At 39.1% G+C, this 7,820-nt stretch overlaps 1 pseudogene; it reads left to right on the top strand.

Moving 5' to 3' along the window:
• Positions 1-909: 909 nt before the first annotated feature.
• LOC122898271 lies at positions 910-1,010 on the top strand (annotated as a pseudogene).
• The last annotated feature ends 6,810 nt before the right edge of the window (positions 1,011-7,820 follow it).

Here is a 7,820-nt window from a genome sequence, read left to right as displayed (position 1 = left end):
CTAGTATTCCCTAAGGAAGTCGGAGGGGGAGACAAACCAAGAGAGACTGTGGACTCTGAGAGACAAACTGAGGGTCTGGGGGGGGATTGGGGGTGGGTGGTGGGATCAGCCTGGTGGTGGGTATTAAGGAGGGCACGTACTGCATGGAGCACCAGGTGTGGTGCATAAACAATGAATTTTGGAACACTGAAAAAAAGATAAAAATTTGAAAAAAAAAACAGTGAAAAATAAGGAGTATTATGCATTCATTACATACAGACTATATGGCACTGTGCTTTTTGCTCAGAATTCAAGTATGAAATGCATTTTCCTTGCCTTTATGGATAGTGTTTGGGAGCAAGCAGAAAAACAGACATATAATTCCAATTCAGCATAGTAATTATTAAGCAGGTATGTAAGAAATGTAGAAGTGCCTAAATACTTCTCTCTCAGGGCTTCCACTTATCCTATTTCATAGCAGTTTATTTTTATTGCTTTTGAAGGTGTGCAGATTACAACAAAAGTTGTAACTTTCCTATGACTAATTTTACTTTTTGCAAACCAGCCATGAGTTATAAACAAGGTTTGGGGACAAATACCAAAAGGAGCATATCATTATCCCATTCGGTAAAATTATACTCCCAACCTTTTCTATTTGGCTTGGAGTTGAATAAAAGTAGAATTGGAAGGGAGTCTACCCAGAGTTTTTTAGGTTGTACACTCTACCCTACTGCCTAGAAAAATGAGTATATAAAGGTAAAATCCAGTTCACATGCCACATGCAGACCCAGGCATCTTGGCTTCGGTTCTTGTCCATAAGTTTGTTGAATTCAGGTAAAGATTTCTTATGGACTCATGCCAGCCCTAACCTTTAGGGCCTCCATTATCGGGCATGCTGTAAGAAGACTGCCTCTATAAGAGATACCTAGTTTGCTTTGGCAGCATATACACAAAACTGAAATGATACAGGGAGATTAGCTTGGTCCTTATGCTAAAAGGACATGCAAAATTGTGGAAAACTCCGTATTTTTACATCCCTTGTTCATGGACAAGAAGAGGTAATTTGTAAAAGTGGCCATACTACCCAAATCCATCTACAGGGATTTGATACAATCCCTATCAAAATGTCAAAGGCATTCTTCACAGAAATAGAAGAAATAGTTCTTAATTTTGTTTGGAACTAGAGACGACCCTGAATAGTCAAAACAGTCCTACAGGGGAAAAAGAGTTGGAGATATCACAGTTCCTGATTTCAAACTATATTATAAAGTCATAGTAGGGTCCTGGCACAAAAACAAACACATAGATTAACAGAACAGAATCAAAGTCCAGAATTAATTTCTAGCATATATGGTCCACTCATATGTGACAAGGGAGCCAATGAGGAAAGGATGTCCTCCTCTACAAATGGTGCTGAGAAAACTGGAAAAAGACATACAGAACAATGCAATGGGACTCCTATCTCACACCACTCACAAGCATTAACTTGAGAAGGATCAAGAATTGATACAGTACAACTTCTAGAAGAAAACACAAGAGACTCGTCAGTATTGGTCTTGGCAACGATTATTTTTGGACATGACACCAAAAGTACAAACAATGAAAGCAAAAATCAACAAAAGGGTCTACATCAAACTCAAAAACTTCTGCAGAAAAATAAACAAAATGGAAAGACAGCCTACAGAATAAAAGAAAACTTCCCCAAACTATTTCTCAGATTAGGGGTTAATGTGCAAAATACATAACAGATGCACAGAACTTAATAATAAAAAATTACTGATTTAAAAATTGGCAGAACGAAAACATCTTTCCAAGGAGGACATCAAAAAGTCCAACAGGCACATGAACAGATGCTCAGCATCCCTAATCGTCAGGGAAATGCCCACCAAAACCACAATGAGATTTTCACCTGATACCAGCGAGACTATGTATCATCAAGAAGTCAAGAATGACAGGCACTGACCAGGATATGGTGAGAAGAAACCCTTATACACTCTTAGTGCATATTGATCTAAACACCATGGAAAACAATATGCACCGTCTTCAAAACATTAAAAATAGGTCTCCCATATGACCTGGCAAATCCAGATATATACTGAGTATGTATCTAAAGAAAATGAAAATAGGATTTCAAAGAGATATATGTACTCCCATGTTTATCACAGCATTATTCACAGCTGAGAAATGGAAACAATGCATCAATGCATCAAAAAGATGTGTGTGTGTGTGTATGTGTAACATGTATATAAATAATATTACTCAGCCATGAGAAGGTTGCATATCTTGCCATTTTCCACGACATGATTGGGACTTGAGTACATTATGCTCAGCTAGGTAAGTCAGACAGAGAAAGGCAAGTACTATGAGATATCACTTACATATGGAATCTGAAAAAAATCAAACCTGCAAAAAAAAAAATATAGGGTAAAATAGTGGGGTAAAAAGAAGATGGGGGGTAGGGAGATAAGACTGATAGTGTTTAAAGTTATAAACTTGTAATGAGTAGTAAATATGCCAGAGAGATATATCATATAGTATAATGAACAATACTATAATATTTATATATATAACTATGATGTACAATACTATTATACCATAATTATGTAATCTGATGTATAGTACAATGTCAATCATATCATAATATATAATAAATCAAAGTAGCACATGGTATTCCTTAAATTGAAACAATGTTACATGTGAAATTTATTCACTAAAAGAAGATACATTTATTAACAAAACAGAGTGCCCAGAAATAGTCACACATACATGGTTGATTAACTTATGACAAAGGAGACAAAAAAAACTATGGGGAAAGGAAACTCTCTTCAATAAATGGTATTTGGAAAACTGGACACTTATCTTGTTACAGAACCTGGACTGGATCCTGACGGAAGAACCAATCAGCACTCAGAGACTTTGGAGGATGAGAAGTTTATGTAGCACTGGTGGGCTCAGAGGAGAGTGATCTCCAAAGGTCTGAACTCCCAGCACAAGCTGGGAGAGTAATTTATACCCTTCTACGTCCACATACTTGGTACTTCTGGCACGTGCAGGATACAGGTAGGGAAGAAGAACGCAGAAGGGCTTTAGATAGGGACTGGAATTCCCTTGCTGGTTTGGTCGGCCATGTTAGAGTACAGTTTTTCCCTTATCAATCTTCTACCAAACATATAAACATCAACTCAAACTGGATTAAAAGCTTTACATATTGACTTAGTCTGGTTAGACTTAATATCACACCACTTCATGCAAAATAAAAGAACCACAAACAGTGTCATTCTTTCATACTCTAACCCAACTTGTATGCAAAAGACCTTCTCCTGGGGGCGCCTGGGTGGCTCAGTGGGTTAAGCCGCTGCCTTCGGCTCAGGTCATGATCTCAGGGTCCTGGGATCAAGCCCCACATCAGGCTCTCTGCTCAGCAGGGAGCCTGCTTCCTCCTCTCTCTGCCTGCCTCTCTGTCTACTTGTGATCTCTCTGTCAAATAAATAAATAAAATCTTAAAAAAAAATACCTTCTACCGATTCCCTTGGTATGATCAGACATATTGGAAGGCTTAAAAATTAAGTGCAGAGAAGAGAACTGTTAGACAGTGACTTGCTTTCAAACTACCCTAACCCAGAGTATAAAGACCATGTTCTATACTAGATGGTCTTAAGGTAGCCAAACACTGGACTCAAAGACTGGCAAGCCCCCAGAAGCAACATGTCTGGGTTTCTTATTTCCCTTCCTTCTCTTTGCCAACCTCTTCCCATGGGACACTATTTCATATTCTACCATCAAGTCATCCTTGTATTAATAAAAATACTCTGAAGCCTCAAGAAGATCAAGAGAAACAAATTTTCATTCTATATTCCACCAAGGGCTTCTCTGATTTCCAGTTTCTAATGTAAGAAATGCTCCCAGTTTTCCCCAGCCCTTTGAGGTAACTGTGGTAGTACTGACCTTCTCTCTTAACCTTCTGAATAGACGTATCGCAGGGGCTTGACTTTGCTAGTCCCACAAGAATTGATTCCATCTCTATTAAGGGGATTCAGGAAGAATATAATTCATAAGGTTTTCTTCAGAATCCAACTCTGAATGGAACTAATTATGGAAAATCCATATTATCCATGGATCAAAAAGAATGCTAATACTCTTAAGGATCTTTCTCACTAGAGCACCTGGCTGGCTCAGTTAGTTAAGCTACTGCCTTTGGTTCACGTCATGATCCCAGAGCCCTAGGATCTAGCCCCACACTGGGCTCCCTGCAGGGAACCTGCTTCTTCTCTCCTGCTCCCCTGCTTGTGCTGTCAGATGAATGAATAAAATCTTAAAAAATAATAATAATAATGATCTTTCTCACCAAAGTCTAGAAATATCTTTAGAACAGTCTCAGGTTTTTGTGTTACTGGCCTATTCTCTGAGCTCCAGCCCTGACCTGTTTGCTAATCCTCTCTAGGCCCTTCCTCGGGACACAGGTTGATCTCATATTTCCCTAAGAAACTGATTTTTTTTCCTTTTTTCTCTTATATGATTTTATTTATTTATTTGAGGAAAAGCAAAAAGAATGGCAGGCAGAGGGAGCAGCAGGCTCCCCTCTGAGCAGGGAGCTTGACACAGGATATGATCCCAGGACACTGGCATCGTGACCGGAGCCAAAGGTAGATGATCAACTGACTGAGCCACCCCGGTGGCCTTGTTGGTTGACCAAAACCGATCTGTGGACAACAGAAAACAACATGCGAAAGGCTAATCTATGGGGTTAGAAAGTATTATGTGATGAGTCCTGGGAACAGCCATAAGTATTGGAAAACAAATCATTTTAGACAGTGAGATTGTCTTGAGATGTGTAGAGAATTGTTAGCAAAGTGAGGTTACAGTTTTAAGCAACTCGGCTTTAATGCTTAGGGTCAAGGACTTGGCATGAAATAAAATGTGCATCCATAGAGGAGTGATACATTAGTAAAAGGTAAAAAGCAAAATAAAACAGTGATTTTAATTAAACACAGAGCTCAGTGATTACTGCTTAAATACTCACGGAACAAACACAGTTTGCAAGCAAATATACTGAAAGTATTATATGTAGGATAAGAATGAACAAATAAAAAAAAAATACATTCCCAGAGAAACTAAGAGATAGAGGTGCTGTCTTTCTTAAATGTTTACATTCTGAAGAGCTAGTTCTCCGGTCCTTGAAAAATCCATTTCTGTACTATTAAGCTGACAAGAAGCTTATTTTGCTTCTGAAAGAAATACATACATACATTTCCAAGAGACAGAGAAAGAGCTTACAATTACAGGTTTTTAAAGTAAATGCTCTAAGAAAAGAGAAGGGAGAGATGTTGCTCCCCTTCTTTTCTTTCTTTTTGTTTTTTAGAGATTGGAGAGGGGCAGAGGGAAAGGAAGAGAGAATCTGAAGCAGGCTCGGACACAGTGCTTGATCTCACAACCTTGATATGATGACCGGAATGGAAATCAAGATTTGGATGCTTAAGAAACTGAGCCACTCAGGCGCCCCTCCCCTTATTTTCAAAAAGAAAAACTAATCCTTTTATTATCTTTTTTAAGATTTTATTTATTTGACAGACAGAGATCACAAGTAGGCAGAGAGGCAGGCAGAGAGAGAGAGGGGGAAGCAGGCTCCCTGCTAAGCAGAGAGCCCAATGTGGGGTTTGATCCCAGGACCCTGGGATCATGACCTGAACCAAAGGCAGAGGCTTTAATCCACTGAGCCACCCAGGCGCCCCAAAACTAACCTTTTTATTTTTAATTTATATTTGCCATTACACAACTAAGTCCTACTGGAAGTTTGAAGGCTCCACAAACAACGTAAGAACCTTGGTCTTAAGGAATTCACGTTGCTGCTGAGTAATGTGTTCGTCTGGTGACTGTGTTCTTTGAGATCGTAACATAGGAAGATGTTAGTAGAGACTGGCAAATATGAATGCAGTGGAGGTGGTAGGGCATTCAACATCCTTTTCAATTTCCTTTGGACTACCTTCCTGCACTAAAGAATCTGTAAGGCTAAGAACCAACCGTGCCCACCCAATTGTGGCTACATTTAAAAGGCAGATATGAAGCAAGGACCATCTTCTCTCTTTGGTGATTACTGCTCCCAAGGGACATTAGAGAGGCATCACTGTGGTTTGGAATGATTCATACTTGCCTGTGTGAGGGCATTAAGATTTTTTTTTTTTTATTTTATTTTTTCAGTGTTCCAAGATTCATTGTATGAGTTTTAAGAGGCAGATGCAGTAGAGCGGGCAGGGTGGGGGATGAGATTTCTGATCCTGGATGGAAACAAGGACAGGGAGTTCTGGGATCTAACAATTTACAAGGGAATGCCCTGATTCTCCCCCTTAGCAGAGGCGGCATTTTGCCTTAAGCACCAGTTCAGTGATCTTGTTCAAAAAGATATTCCTGTGTCCAGAGCCATTTGCACAGCCCCTTCAATAATTTTGTAGGACGTTAATTCTCCCTTTGCTAAATCTGTTTCTATTTAAAAGCTCTAGAGGAACTCCTGTTTCCTACAACATTGTTTCTGGTCTTAAGGTATTTTATGGGGTTTTAATTGGTCTTTTGTATACTGAAAGCACTAATACAGAAACGTAATAATTATATGGAGAAAAGAGTATCAGTCTAACCAGATTTTATTATTAATCTAGGATGTAGGAACCAAAACCATGAACGTTCTTAAATAGCATTTATAATCAGACATTTGTTATCTTAATATACACAGTTATATTTTAGCCTCATTAAAGCCAATAGTTATTTTCTCTGTACAGTGTTTTACATATAACTTACATGCAAGAGCAAAGATAAAGGTGGATAGAGTAGGTATAAATTCAGAGTTGTTTACTCTTTTTGAAAAATTATTGTTTTTAAATAAGGCAGACAGTAAAGAAATACAAGTTGGCCAAAATTTCAGAGTTAATTATACTGTCCTCTTACAAATCCCATGATTTGCAAAGGAATAAAAGTTACCTCTTGCATCACAAGACGATTTTGTCAACTAAAAAGCTTATGGCTGTAGCTCATGACCTGGTTTAAGCAACAAACCAAAATATTTTTAAGTTCAATACACAGTGTACCAAAATTAGTTTTAAACACAAAGAATAAAGGGCAACTATAGATTTTGAGAATGTCCTTCTTCACTCATATTTCATGCATATTCAATTTACTAAGCATGGATGCTTATGGAATAGAAGCATAATACAGATGAATATACTTCGTGTATAAAGCATTTTTTAGCAAAGGCCAGTAATAAGCATTAAGAATCCTGATAAATAGGGATGCCTGGGTGGCTCAGTGGGTTAAAGCCTTTGCCTTTGGCTCAGGTCATGATCTCAGGGTCCTGGGATGGAGCCCCGCATTGGGCTCTCTGCTCAGCAGGGAGCCTGCTTCCCCCCCACCTCTGCCTGCCTCTCTGCCTACTTGTGATCTGTCGAATAAATAAATAAAATTTAAAAAAAAAAGAATTTTGATCAATATTTCATCTCTGGACTTCCTGGGAAGAGGGCAGAACAGTAGGATCCGAAGCTCACCTCTTCCAATGGATACACCCGGATAACACCTACATCCGTGTGAATGACCCAGAAAACAACCTGGCAGGACAGACTATCTACAACTAAATATAGAGAAGAGGCTGCACTGAAAATGGTAAGAAGAACGGTGATGCCAGCCAGAACCAAACCGACCCAAAAGACTGTCCAGGGAGGGAAGCAGCCCACTGTAAGCACAGAAGAAAGCAGCAGACCCCAGCCCAGGCACCTCACACATGGGGGACCAGCAATACGATGATACACCCCCCTGACATGCAGCTTTGAAAACCAGAAGACCTTAATTTTGCAAGTGTTTAC

Source organism: Neovison vison, chromosome 1 (assembly GCF_020171115.1).
Source record: "Neovison vison isolate M4711 chromosome 1, ASM_NN_V1, whole genome shotgun sequence".
NCBI lineage: Eukaryota > Metazoa > Chordata > Mammalia > Carnivora > Mustelidae > Neogale > Neogale vison.
The sequence above is the reverse complement of the archived record's forward strand: the minus strand, read 5'-3'. Positions and strand labels throughout refer to the sequence as shown.